General features: G+C 46.5%; 1 protein-coding gene and 1 pseudogene across 1 annotated transcript in view; both read right to left on the bottom strand.

The window, feature by feature from the left end:
• The window catches only part of LOC142210357 (uncharacterized), a 341,635-nt gene that overhangs the window by 239,779 nt on the left and 87,118 nt on the right, over nt 1–14,738 (bottom strand). The window lies entirely within an intron of this gene.
• Nucleotides 1–14,738, bottom strand: part of LOC142210348 (uncharacterized) — a 257,779-nt pseudogene that overhangs the window by 220,742 nt on the left and 22,299 nt on the right.

The raw sequence follows: 14,738 nt of genomic DNA, 5'->3' as shown, positions 1-14,738 counted from the left end.
GTGGATGTTCAGGCATATACAGGCAAAAATATGCAATACAGTACAGAAATAAAATAAGATTAAAATAGAAAATGACTGCAAAGACAAGTTTGGAGTCTGGTTCAATGAGGCATCTGCTGTTTAGCCCCAGAGCACTTCCTTATGTCCACAACAGGACACATCATCTCTCCCGGGATAAGAGCCCCTTCCCCCTCTGGACTGACCATATAACTTAGCTAGTCTCTTACCTGTGTGATGTCAGCAGGAGAAGAGGCCCAGCCCTAAATCCTAGGACCAGAAAAATATATGCAACAACAACAATAGACAACAAGAGTTTCTCCCCAGATCCCCTTGGGTAGGGATTTGAGTGTTCGGGCCTGTTCTGTGCTTCCAATGGTTCCAGGTTTGGATTTCACGCATCTGTTCAAGTCTTGCACTTCCAAGGAATTTTTTGGTGCGACTGCCATTCCATGGCTTCATAAGCATTAGTTGGACAGTACAACAAGGGATTATGAAGATAATCTTGTTTCCCTTAGTCCTAACAGCGGCACAATGTGGGGTATTTTCTGCCCCTGTGTGCTGGTAGGACAGGCAGAATATTTTAATTAGCCAATAAGTACATGGCTTGCCCTTTAAGAGGGCACAAGAACCTCCCCCCTGCGTGTTTATACAAAAGTAATACAGTAATCATAACATATGTTACATACATTAAGATATTACTCCCTGGGTGGGAACTCTTGTGCCGCTGTTAGGACTAAGGGAGACAAGATTATCTTCATAATCCCTTGTTCCCTGTCGTCCATTCTGTCGGGGTCGTGAATCGACAATACAGGGTCAATCAGTCAGTCCAAATTAAAGAGCATGCGTGCACGATGCTAAGAATGACACAGACACAGTGTTCCGTTTCATCTCCAGCCCATGCCCTCTATCTCAGCCCTTCCAAGAAGCACTTCTGGTGTTTATTCAAAACTCAGACACTTATACAACAAAGGAAAGGAGGGGTTAATACAGGAGTTTGTCTGACATTCCTGAGCTGCTGTCCATCTCCCATTGGCTCCAAACTTCAATGTCCAGCCAGACACCTCCTTGCTCCAGTCTGTGGAATTCTGTTACAGGGTGTGCCAAACAGGAATCAAGCTCCATCTTGGAAATTCCTTTCTTTGTCTCAGAGCTGATTAACTTCATTCAGGAAAAATTTGTATTTGCTAAACACAACATACAACATAAAGTATAAGAATATTGATTCATGTTCTCAGACTTGACAGTACCAGCGGGACAATGTGGGGAGATAGCAAGTAATCCCCTTTTTTGGGTGGGATAACTCTACAACAGAGCTCAACACCGTCTGGGCAAAGGCCGTAGAATCCAAAACATGGTTCTTAAACCGGTAGTGGGATATAAAGGTAGATTCAGAGGACCATGAGGCAGCAGCGCAAATCTGGTTTAAAGATAGCGCTCTGCTTTCTGCACAAGAGGTAGATACTGCCCTTGTTGAACGAGCCTGAAGAAAGGCTGGCAGAGATAGCCCCTGGGAGGTATAGGAGGCTTTAATCGTCTCTGTAACCCACCGAGATATTGAAGCCTCAGAGGCTTTAACCCCTTTCTGTTTTCCCATAAAATTAAAGGGGTTGTCCCATCACAAGGATCCTATCTATACTGCTTGTTAATGTGGATGTAAGACTTTTCCTAAATACATTGCTTCAGCAAAACTGCTTTGTTTGTCCACTATCTTACTTTATTCATTTCTTTGTTGACACATCCCTTGACTTATCTGGTCAAAAGTCAAGTGATGTATCTGCTGCTCTCAGGGGTGAGGGAGGAGGGGCTAAGTGCACGGGAGCGAGCCTGGAGGGGGGGTAGTTTATACTTTGGGGGAAGGGGCTGCCAATACAGACCGGGCATCCACTGTAATAGAGAGGCGGATGCCGGGGAGGGTTAGACGCCGACACGGGTGCCTGCGACATTGCTACGCTCCTGCGCTGCATGAGGCCAGCAGCAGCAGGAGCGATGCTGCTGTTCTGCTCCTCCTCCCCCCCCCCCCCTCCGGAATAGCAGGGCAGGAGCGTAGCGATGTCGCAGGCACCCGTGTCAGCGTCTAACACTCCCCGGCATCCGCCTCTCTATTACAGCGGATGCCGGGTCTGTATTGCATTGTGAAGGCTGGAGAACCGACTGGTCTCACCATCTATGAGCGTGCACGCAGGGCCAGCAGCATCTCCCCGCCCACCAATGACGCAACAAAGCAGGAAGAAAGAAGAATTTACAGCAGCGAAGAGTAGTGAGTATGCGACGTGGGAATACTCCTTTAATGAGGAGGTTCTCCGACATGCGACGTAGATAGATCCGTAAGCACCGCACCAAGTCCAGCATATGGAATTTCTCCTCCTCAGGTGAGGAGGGAGAGGGAAAAAAGGCTGGAAGGGAAATCAGCTGATTAATACTCGCTGTAGATGGGACCTTGGGCCTAAACCCTGGAAGGAAAAGGAGCTGCAGGTGATCAGAAAAGGAGATATACAGCTCCTCTGATGACATAGCTTGCAGCTCACTGACCCTCTTGGCAGAAGTTATTGCCAACAAAAAGGCCACCTTATAAGTTAGGAACTTAAGTGGGACCTCCTCCAGGGGCTCAAATGGATATACAAATAATGTGGTAAGGACCGTACTAAGGTCCCATTGGTGGACAGGGGTAGTAACAACCGGTCTCAGCCTAGTTGCTCCCTTGATAAAAGTGCTCACTAACGGATCCTGAGACAAACGCCTCCCCAGATAGGCGGACAGAGCGGCTACATGTACCTTCAATATGGCTGCAGCCAGACCCCTGTCTGGCCGTTTTGAAGAAAGTCCAGGATCGCCCCAGTTGGGGGTTCGGCAGAGTCCACTTCATGTTGAAGACAACAGACATTAAAGATTTTAATAATCCTACGATAGTTGTTATTAGATTCTGCCCTGGCACTAGCAAGGGTTTTCAAGACGGTTTGAGACAGTCCTCTATTTTTCAATAGGGACTGGTCAACCTCCAGGCTGTTAGGTTGAGGCTCCTCAGATTCTGGCATCTCAGCTCTCCTTGGGTTACCAGGTCTGGGAGGGGGGGGAAGCCTCTAATATATGCCTCAACTCATTTGTTTGAGTTGAGCAAACCAAGCCCTTTTTGGCCAGAACGGGATTATGGCGATTCCCAAGGCTTGGTCCTGTCTTATCTTTAACAATACCTTCGGTATGATAGGAATCGGAGGGAAGATGTAGAACAGCCTGAACCTCCACGGGATGGACAGGGCATCCAAGGGATTGTCCTTCTGATACTGAGAGCAGAAGGTCCCTACATTGGCATCGAGTCGGTTTCCGTAAGATCGACCTCCGGGAGACCCCATCTCTGGACGATCTGTTGAAATACGTCTGGATTGAGAGACCATTCTCCTGATACGGTAATACCCCGACTCAGCTAATCCACTACTATGTTCAGGGAGCCCTTGATGTGAACAGCGGATAACTGGGATAGATTCTTTTCTGCCCAGGAGAAGATGAGATTCGCCTCTCTCAGTAGGGCTGGGGATCTGGTGCCACCTTCCTTGTTTATATATATACCACCATGGTCATGTTGTCTGACCGGACTTTGACTGACTTGCCTTTCAGATCTGGAGCAAAGTGGAGCAGGGCCAGATAAACTGCCCTGAGTTCTTTGAGATTGGACGTCCCCAGCTCCAGTCTTCTCCATCGTCTTTCCACAGTCTTGTTTTCCAGATGGTCTCCCCATCCCAGATGGGATGCATCTGTTGTCAACAGGGTCCACACTGTCGGGACCGAGGGCCTCTCGTCTTTTAGGTGAATCCACCATCTGAGGGAAAGACGGGTACTGGGAGAAAGGCAGAATTTGTGCAGTTCCCGTGGAGAGGGGACGCAAATGCCATAAAGCCCAAGGGACCGCCCTGGCCAAGGATGACATCAGGCCAAGGACTCTCATGGCGGTGCGGATGGTAACTCGCCGGGTCCGAAACAGGAAGCGCGCGGTGGCCTCTATCCTTAACTTCCTTGGGCTGGAGAGGAAGATCTGCATCGCTTCCGAATCCACAAATGAATCCGAGAAAGTTCCTTCGGGTGGACGGTACGATCTTGGATTTCTCCCAATTGATCAATCAACCTAAATCTTGTAGGAAGGAGATGGCTCTGTTGAGCAGCAGTAGACTGAGCTTTCATCAGCCAGTCGTCCAGATAAGGAACGATGAAGAGGCCCTGGAGTCTGAGGGCCACAACGACCAGAGCAATCACCTTGGTGAACACAAATGAGGCGGAGGAAATGCCGAAAGGCAGAGCTGTGAATTGAGAGTGCTCCCTGTGGCCGGCCATGTAAATGGCAATCCTGAGAAATCTCCTGTGGGGACAGGCTATTGGGACATGGAGGTAGCCATCCTTTAGGTCGAGTGTGACCATCACCTCCCTGGTTGCAGGAAGGATGTGACGGAGTCCACGGAATCCATTCGAAACAACTTTTTCCTTATGAAGCGATTGAGGTACCTCAGGTCTATTATCATTCTCCAGTCCCCAGTAGTTTTGGGGACCAGAAAAATGGGGGAATATACACCCCGACCGCAGTCTAGAAGAGGTATCCTTTCCAGGGCCCCTTTTAAAACGTACTCGGCGACCGAGGCCTCCAAGATGGACTGTTGGGATAAAGGAAGAGGTCAGGTGATGATGAACCAATTGGGAGGTAGATGGTTGAATTCTATGGAATAGCCTAGATGAATTATCTTCAGCACCCAAGGATCTTGAATATGGGTGCTCCATGCCTCTGAAAAATGTAGGAGACATCCTCTGACAGGGATGGGGGCCACGGAGAGCTGTCCCACGTCAAAATTCAGGCTTTCTTTTCGGGTCTTCCCTGGGATTACCCTGTCCAGACCCTCTGGGGCGGTCCCTTGAGCGCCGCTGGGATTGTTGGCGCTTGTAACCGGATGACGACCCTCTGCCTCTAGGAGGGGCGAATCTTCCCCTAGACGCCTGGGGCAGAGATTTTCCTTTTCCTTCTGATAGGCCCTCCATAAGGTTGTCCAGCCCTCGGCCAAATACTCTCCTGGGTTCGAAAGGGAGAGAACACAGGACAGCATTGGAGGTGAGATCCGCCCGCCAGGGTTTCACCCAGAGGGGCCCTCTGGTCGCCGTGGCCAGCGCCATTGACTTAGAGGCGAGTCTCAGCTGATGTCGAGAAGACTCAGCCAAATAATCCACCGCCCTATGTAGGTTGCCCATGGATGTCAATATATCGTCCCTGTTGACCCCGGAGTCAATGTCCTGCTCTAACAGGGACAGGCGGGTGCAGGGGAAGTCTGCAACAGCGATGGAAGCTATGGCCACGGATGCCTGGGCGGAGGTAGTGGAATAAACTTTCCTCAAGTTAGAGTCAGCCCTACGGTCCAAGGGGTCTTACTTCTGTAACATGGATACAGAACATTAACTATTCACGCAGCAAAATGTAATATTATGGCAATCATTGGCAAGGGCTTAACCTCAGGAGTTACATAAAGTTACTCCTATTTTCCTCTACAGGAGTTAAAGAAACGATGTTAAACAGCCTCATTTGGCTCTAAGTGCCACATCAGGGAAGTAGAGACAGGACTATTCCCATCTCATGAATCATGAAAGCCTTCAGTAGTCAATACCTTTATTAATGGCTAACTTAAAAAATGATGACAAATTGCGAGCTTTCGGGAACTACTAGAATGGTCCCTTCATCAGGCTGGTATAACACACTATATGAAGGCAGGCATATTTATACAGGAATAGAGTGTTAGATGAAAGGCTGAAATGGAAATAACCTTTTAAATTTTAAGGATGCCCCATTAGTAGTGTTTACGTCCAACCAGCAGCACAATGATGGGGTTATTTCTGCCCCTGTGTGCTGGCAGGACAGAAGGGAACCTTTAATATGCATAATTAATCAATTGAACCTCCCCTTCCCCAACACAATATAAGGAAGGAAGAACCCCCCCCCCCCCCATGGTATTTCTTTCTGTTCTGTGCAGTGGGACAGTTTGTGGGGGGGAAATTCTTCCTTCTCCAGTTTTTTGTAACATTATACCTGGTTTTTATTGAGCTGCTGATGGGGGTTTCTTCTTCTTCTTTTTTTTTTTGCTGACGTTCCCCAGGGCGTCACTTGCACCTTGGGAAGCTCCAGCTTCAATTCCAGTGGCATTTTCAGTTAGACCTGAAAATGCCATTCATGTCTTTGGTAGATATGACGTCTCAAATTACTCCACCATTCTGTTTTTGATCTTCTGGAGTTTCATGGTGCTGGTTAGGTCTTCCACCGCTGTTTGTGTGCCAGAAGTGATTCAGCAGTGTAGGTCATGTATAGTTCACATCTGTGTTCAGTATTCCGTTCGGGGAGTCCGCATGGTGTCCCCCAAATGGAATACCAAATGCAATTGCAAGCACTGTGCAGTAAAAGCACACAGACTCCAAAGACTATAATGGGGTCCATGTGCTTGCTGCGCGCTGCCCACACGAATCATGCGGACAGGAAAGTAGATTGTGAACTACTTTCCTGTCTGCATGATCCCTGCGGAGATCTGGCGGCACGCACACGTACCCCATTATAGTTTATTGGGTCCATGTGCTTTCACCGGCACACCGCTTGCAGTTGCGTTCGGTATTCCATTCGGGGGGTAGGTCCCTGTGCGGACTCCCCCAGACGGAATACCAACGCAGTTGTGAATGAGGCCTTATTCTATAATTACTTAGCACTTTTAGCAGTTGCAGAAAAACAAAGAATAAGGAATAACAAAGAAGCAGGAAGAATGCCAAGAGTGTGCAAAGCAGTAATCAAAGCAAAAAGTGGCTACTCTGAAGAACCGAGAATATAAGTTGTTTCAGTTGTTTCACACTTTTTTGTTAAGTATATAATTCCACATGTGTTAATTCATAGTTTTGATGCCTTCAGTGTGAATCTACAATTTTCAAAGTCATGAAAATACAGAAAACTCTTTGAATGAGAAGGTGTGTCCAAACTTTTGGTCTGTACTGTATGTGCGGATCTTTTCCAGTTATGGAAAGATATTGATTCTGGAATTTCTCGAGATGACTTGTCATTCATGACATAGGTGCTGATTTTCTGAACAAAGCTTCCTTGCAGCAGGTTCAGTTGTCTTCTAAGGCCATGGCGTTGGCTAATACTGCTCGTAGACCCTTGTGACTCAAGCCACGGATGGCCAAAAACACATCCAAATTTAATATTTGATGCTTTTCATATGAGCCAGGCAAACAGTTTGGCCAAGAGCAGGACAGGATAATGTGCCTTTTCCAGTTATTAGGCAAGGTGTTAGGATATCAGATGCAGTTTGGAGCTAAACTGAGGACCAGCATTAGATACACCAATAAAAATGGTAAACATGGTGCCATATGTCTAACACCCCCTGAGCCATACCAACTCCAACATCACAATGGTGTTCACTAGAGTCCCAGATGGTGGGGATGGCCTTGGCTACACTGCTGGGCAGAGTGGCACGGGTCAGGGACCACCAAAAACACAGCGCACCACAAATCACAGTAAACCAGATGCTGAGATCGCTTATCAGCAGATGCTTCGGGTTGCGACGTTGGTCCAAGGGTCCAGAAGGCAGCAGAGTGGCAGCAGAGAGTAAATCATAGTCATATGGTCCGAATCGTCAACCAAAGGACAATGCAGTACTGTGGGAAATCCAAATGGGAGGTCGAGTTGGTAACAGGAGCAGTAGTGAAGTACAAAGCCGAGTTCAGGGAGCAGAGGTCTAGAAGCAAGCCAGGGTCATTAACAGGAACAGGCACAAAATCAGGAGGCAGAAGCAAAGGTCAAGACAATGGGTCAAAGCACAGGAAATCAGAACAGGAGGAACGCTTACTACCAGGACAAAGAAGTACAACTGTATAGCCAGTATCAGGACAGGACGCTTGGGCCAGAAGTTCAGAGCAAGGAATGAGCGAGGAGGTTGAGGTAACCTGCTGGAAGTGAAGGACAGGAGAGCCCATCCAACCGAGCAAAAACTGGGAACAAAACGCCGGAGGAAAATATGGGTTGCCCGTGATAGGAGACAGCGGGCCATCATTAGTGAAAAGCAATCGCAAGGCACTATACCTACGACAGATTCCTATAATCTGACGCGCTACATAGGGGAGTGGGTGTACCTTGTCATCAGTCCAAAACCTCTCGTGAAGCCAAGGAAACGCCGTGAGAGGAATAGGGCTCAGAGAGTCCTCCAGAGCAACCCAGAGTTTGGAACACGAAGAGTGATGCCAATCTAGAATACGCGCAGCTACAGCTGCCAGGAAATAGCTCGAGCAGTCCGGGACCGCCAGACCCCCACTATGCTTGGGCCTGGTCAGGACATTATGCGCTATACATGAGGGTCCCGAAGACCAGATGAATTTGTTAAAGGCCTTATTGATCGTCGCAAAAAAACATGAGGGCATGAATACAGGGACCGTCTGAAAAAGGTACAGCAATCTGGGGAGGACATTCATTTTCAGGAGATTGATACGCCCCAGCCAAGAGAGGCCCTTGGTGTCCCACCGCCCAAGGTCCGCCCACAACGTGCGCAAAATCGGGAGGAAGTTCAGGGCATACATATCCGCGAGGTTTCAGGGGAGCTGTACCGCCAGATATCGAATAGAATTCGGGGACCACGAAAAAGGGAAAGAGGATCGTAGAGCTTGGAGGGTCGACGGAGGTAAGGAGATGTTTAGGGCCATACGTTTCGTCCAATTGATCTTGTAGTTACTGAAGAAACTATACGCACCGATCTCTTTGAGGATGGACGGGAGTGAGATAAGAGGGTTAGTAACAAAGAGAACATCATCCACGAAGGCAGATACTTTCAAGTGACGGTTATGAACACGCAAACCCTGGATATCGGGGTTGTTCCGGAGGGCCACTAATAGGTGTTCCATAACCAACGCATACAAGAGTGGAGACAGTGGACAACCCTGCCAGGTCCCGTTGTGAACCGAGAAGGGAGGAGAGAGCGTGCCATTAACCCGAACTTGTGCCAGGGAAGAGTTGTAGAGTGCCTGGATACGAGTAAGCATGGCAGGGCCAACGCCAATTTGAGTCAGCGTAGCCTCCAAAAACTTCCAGTCTACCCTGTCGAAAGCCTTCTCCGCGTCCAGGGACAACAACATCATAGGAGTCTGAGTGGACTGTGCTTGATGTATCGAGAAAAAGGCTCGCAGAGTGTTGTCTCGGGCCTCCCTACAAGGGATAAAACCCACCTGATCAGGATGTACAAGGTCTCCCATGAACGGGCTCGAGCGGCTGGCAATCAATTTCGCATAAATTTTAGCGTCAGGGTTCAGTAGCGAGATTGGTCTGTAGTTGGCAAAAGGAGGCGATCCTTCCCCTCCTTAGGGATGATAGTGACATGGACCTGAAGGAAGGCCGGAGGGAAAGGGGTAGAGGAAGAAATGGAGTTGAAGGCCCGCCTTGAAAAATCTAGCCGTAATGCCATCGGGGCCTGGACTTTTCCCTCCAGGAAGAGCAGAGTATTCGAAAATTACTTTTTATTAGGGCAAAAGGTGTTTTGTAAGGCACACATGGTTATATTGGAAAAAAGTAATAATTTTGTAGAAAAATTCTTCTATTTTGCTACCAAAAATCCCTTGATGAAAGCCAATGGGAAAGCAAAAATTTTATTTTTTACTTTTTTATTATTATTTTTTTTTATGCCAACACTAAAGTGGCAGCAACAGAGTGGTATAGTCGAATGTGATGGTCGAGGTCGAAGGACATGTCTTCCGAAGTGTTGGTAGCTGTGGAAAAAATGTGGCAATGTGTAGCAATTCGGCAGGGCATAATACGATGGACCATGTTCTAGGACATATCTGCTGAGAGGCGGTAGCTGCGTAGAAGTAGCAGCCAGCATCAGCAGTAGTACAGTAAATGGAAGATGGTGATAAAGGGAGATGTGACTTGCCTGCCAGCTGAAGCTAGAATATCTTCTGAAAGGGAAAGGATTTTATGACACTTGGGAGGCAGAAAAGAACCTGGATGATCCTGCCAGTTATCCCTGTACGGGAGCAAATGCCACATCAACATTGTATTGGTAGAGTGACAGTTGACAGAATTTCAAGAAAAATTTGGGGCACGCTGTCAGCATGCTTGGCCTGCCAGCAGGGTTGAGCGATCGGGATCGTACTCCGATCCTGATCTTTTTTGGCAGAATCGAAGTCTCACACTAGTTCCCACAATGCTTGGCTACTGGCCAATCATTGTGGGAAAAGTAGCCAAGCATTGTGGGAACTAACGTGAGACCTCGATCCCACCACAAAAAGATCAGGATCGCAATCTGGTTCCGACCGCTGATCGTTGAGGCCAATCTCCGGAGTAGCTGAGCTGAGCGCACGGCCAGCATTGCTACATCTCGGCATAGGAATGCATTGACCAGCGTTGATTGGCCCGAATGCCATACAGAGTACAGCATTCGGCCAATCAACGCTGGTTCTGCCGGAGGAGGCGGAGCCTAAGATCGGTTCACAGCAGTCTCCATTCTGGTCCGATCTTAGACTCCGCCTCCTCACAGACGAGCCTCTGGCAGAACCAGCATTGATTGGCCGAAAGCTGTACTCTGTATGGCATTCGGCCAATCAATGCTGGTCAATGCATTCCTATGGGAAAAAGTCAGCTCGCGCATATCGCAAGCTGACAGGGATCCCGACGTAATACAGTGACTTGGGCATGTTAGATGCCCCCAGACATGCTTCCCCTGCTGTCCCAGTTGCATTCCAAGGTGTTGGCATCATTTCCTGGGGTGTCATAGTGGACTTGGTGACCCTCCTGAGTCGAATAGTGGTTTCCCCCTAAGGGAGCATTCACACGGAGTTACGTCCCGCGAGATTTGGCACGTAGACGCCGCGTGAACCCTTTGCGTGCCGTACACGCTCCCATTGAGTTCAATGGGAGCGGGGAGCGTATGCGCCGCGCTAGTTTGCGGCCGTGAATAAATGCACGGCCGCAAACTAGCGCGGCGCATACGCTGCCCGCTCCCATTGAAATGAATGGGAGCGTGTACGGCACGCAAAGGGTCACGCGGCGTCTACGTGCCAAATCTCGCGGCACGTAACACCGTGTGAATGCTCCCTAAATGAGTATTTATTCCCCATAGACTATAGGGTTCGATTGAACAGTCGAGTATTGAGCGACTACTCAAATCGAACATTTCTCTGTTCGCTCATCTCTAGTGGTGTCTATTATTTATCATCTCTTCATGTCAGGTTTCAGTAAATGGACCATTATTATTTTATCACATTTTTGTTATTGAAAATGATTTTTAATAGTTCCATGAGAATTCATAAATTACTTCCAGTGCAAGGAAACATGAATAAGTAGTGCAAAATTACCTAAAAAAACCCCCCCAAAAATCTTACATTATACAATTTCCTTACGTGGAACTTAAAAACTTTCCACATTCTGGGCCTAAATATGGCTTCTCCCCTGTATGAATTCTCTGATGTCTAACAAGATCTGATTTCTGATAAAAACATTTCCCACATTCTGAACAAGAAAATATCTTCTCCTTTGTGTGAATTCTCTGATGTTTAACAAGATTTGATTTGTCATGGAAATGTTTCCCACATTCTGAACATGAAAACGGCTTCTCCCCTGTGTGAATTCTTTGATGTCTACCAAGAGCTGATTTATCACTGCAACGTTTCCCACATTCTGAACATGAGAATGGCTTCTCTCCTGTATGAATTCTCTGATGTGTAACAAGATGTGATTTCTGGTAGAAACATTTCCCACATTCTAAGCATGAAAATGGTTTCTCTCCTGTGTGAAGTCTTTGATGTGCAACAAGAACTGATTTCTGTACAAAACATTTCCCACATTCTGAACATGAATAAGGCTTCTCTCCTGTGTGAATTCTTTGATGTCTAACAAGATCTGATTTGTTATAAAAATGCTTCCCACAAGGTAAGCATGAAAATTGCTTCTCCCCTGTGTGAATTCTCTGATGTCTAACAAGATCTGATTTATTGCTGCAACATTTCCCACATTCTGAACATAAGAATGGCTTCTCTCCTGTGTGAATTCTCTGATGTGTAACAAGATGTGATTTCTGGTAAAAACATTTTCCACATTCCGAACATGGAAATGGCTTTTCCCCTGTGTGAATTCTTTGATGTATCACAAGACCTGATTTGTGGTTAAAACATTTCCCACATTCTGGACATGAATATGGCTTCTCCCCTGTGTGATGTTGAACAATGCTCCTGCAGCTTTTATCGTCCTTAACAATCTGTGAAGAATCAAAAGGTAGGACCTGTATAAAATCATCACATGACATGTCTTTGCTGTGAAGGGCTGAGGGAATATCTGGGATAATGGCATGTTCTTCATATTTATCTTGTGTGATACCACCATCTGCTTTATAATCTGAAGAAAGGAGATGTCCCTTCAAGCTCTTGATACAATTATCTGTCAAAAATAAAACAGGTTTTATCGTCATATAATATACCCTTAAGATTATTTTTCACAGTTTATTACATATCAATATAAAACATCCATGAAAATTACAAGGCATGTAATAAAATTCCACTACGACAATGGTGACCAAACACATGACAATCTAACAGTGAAGTTAGGTTCAGTGAGGACCAGTGGATGATAAAGTTTGGCCACCAGGCTGTTCTCCTCTTCTGTTTTGCAGCCACCACCTTCCTAGGTTCATGTGTCACTGCTCCTGTCACCTCTCTCTACTCATGTAATGCTCAGTGGAGAACCATAAAGTCTCCCGTTAGTCAGTGCTATTAGGTGGAGTCCGTCTCACACACTGCCTCATAGCTACATACACTCAATGTATTAGACATTCCCATCCAGTAGTGCACTAGAACTCTTTTTGGCTTTTATTATTATTATTATTATTATTATACAGCAAAGACCTGGTACTAATGCCCATGATCAGTGCCTGTACTAATCGCAGACTCTTATCTCAGCATTTCTTCTTTTACAAGCTGCTCTATATTCTACTCTAATAAATACAGTACAAAAAGAAAGTTAAAAAAAAATTGAAAATTTGAATCAACCAAGAAGATAAAGAAAACTAAAAACAAACTGTGAAACACATACACATGAGGTATCCATGTGTCTAAAAACACATAGTCTAAAAACTTAGAAAAATATTTCTCCAGTATGGTGAATGCTGTAGCAGGAAAAAAAATCAAAAGGGCCAAACCTCTGTTTTTTCTGTTTTGCCTCGATAAAAATTTGAATAAAAAAAAAAAATCAAAGCAATAGACACTACTCACCTGGGCAGTCACCTGTAGGAATCTCCTCCTTACACTCCTCATCTCCCCTCACATATGTCTCCGGAGCATTAATAATGTTCAGATATTCACCCAGATACAAAAACTGTGAAAGAAATATTGTAAAAGTCACCAGACGGATGGAGAAGTCACGTGGGATGTTTTATAGGAGAAGAAAAGATCATTCATTATTATGACCACCAAAAGTGACAGCAGGAGTTATCTGACCAAATAGCTGCAGGTCTCCTGGATATATCCACCATGTTGGTTCCTTATTCCAACCAGGAGCCTCCATAGCCAGAAAAGTGTGAGAAGATCCAGACAACATGTCATGTCTATGGTCAGCTTTATCCTGCCATATCCCCCTTTCTTATTACACAAGTATTTTTATTATTATTATTTATTTATATAGCACCATTAATTCCATGGTGCTTTACATTTGGGGGTTACATACAATACACAGAATATACAGGTAGATATAATACTAACAGTGACCGACTGGCACAGTGGGGTAGAGGGCCCTGCCCGCGAGGGCTTACAATCTATGAGGGAAGGGGGGTAGAGACAGAAGGAGAGGGGGAGAATGTACAGATGGTGGTGCAGTGATAGTGTTATTGGAGATTGTAGGCCTAACTGAATAGGTGAGTCTTCAGGGCCTTCTTGAAGCCTGTGATTGTGGGGTTCAGTCTTATGTGTCGTGGTAAGGAGTTCCAGAGTATGGGGGATGCACGAGAGAAATCTTGGAGACGGTTGTGTGAGGAGCGGATGAGAGCAGAGCGGAGCAGGAGGTCATTGGAGGATCTGAGGTTACGTGTGGGCAGGTAGCGGGAGATTAGTTCAGAGATATATGGAGGGGACAGGTTGTGGATGGCTTTGTATGTTAGCGTTAGTAGCTTGAACTCAATTCGCTGGGCTATAGGTAGCCAGTAGAGGGAATGGAAGAGAGAAGCAGCCAATGAAGAACGAGGGGTGAGGTGGATTAAGCGAGCAGCGCAGTTTAAGGTGGACTGGAGGGGGGCGAGGGTGTTTGCTGGGAGTCCATGGAGAAGGGTGTTGCAGTAGTCTAGTAGAAATATCTAATACTGTGGGATAAAACCAGACTGACCACGAGACCTTCACAGCCCTTCTACAGGGCAGAGGAAGATCTTATGTCACCTTATCTCCATCTACCTGATCATCCTGGAGGACATTTTCTTCCTTACAGTCCTGTGGTAGAAGAGGACTGGGACATCTCTCCGGTGATGTTCTCTTACTGGATGGAACTGGAGGAAACACATACAGGGACTGAATTCATTCTTTCCATACAGATAATGAGAGGCCGTGTGTATTTAGTCATGTCTATTACCTGCTGATGTGAGGGGCTGCTGATCCTCCATCATCACCTCCTTGTACACATCTTTGTGTCCTTCTAAATACTCCCACTCCTCCATGGAGAAATAGACAGTGACATCCTGACACCTTATAGGAACCTGACAACACAATGATACAGTCATCAC

Source organism: Leptodactylus fuscus, chromosome 6 (genome assembly GCF_031893055.1).
Source record: "Leptodactylus fuscus isolate aLepFus1 chromosome 6, aLepFus1.hap2, whole genome shotgun sequence".
Lineage (NCBI taxonomy): Eukaryota > Metazoa > Chordata > Amphibia > Anura > Leptodactylidae > Leptodactylus > Leptodactylus fuscus.
The sequence above is the reverse complement of the archived record's forward strand: the minus strand, read 5'-3'. Positions and strand labels throughout refer to the sequence as shown.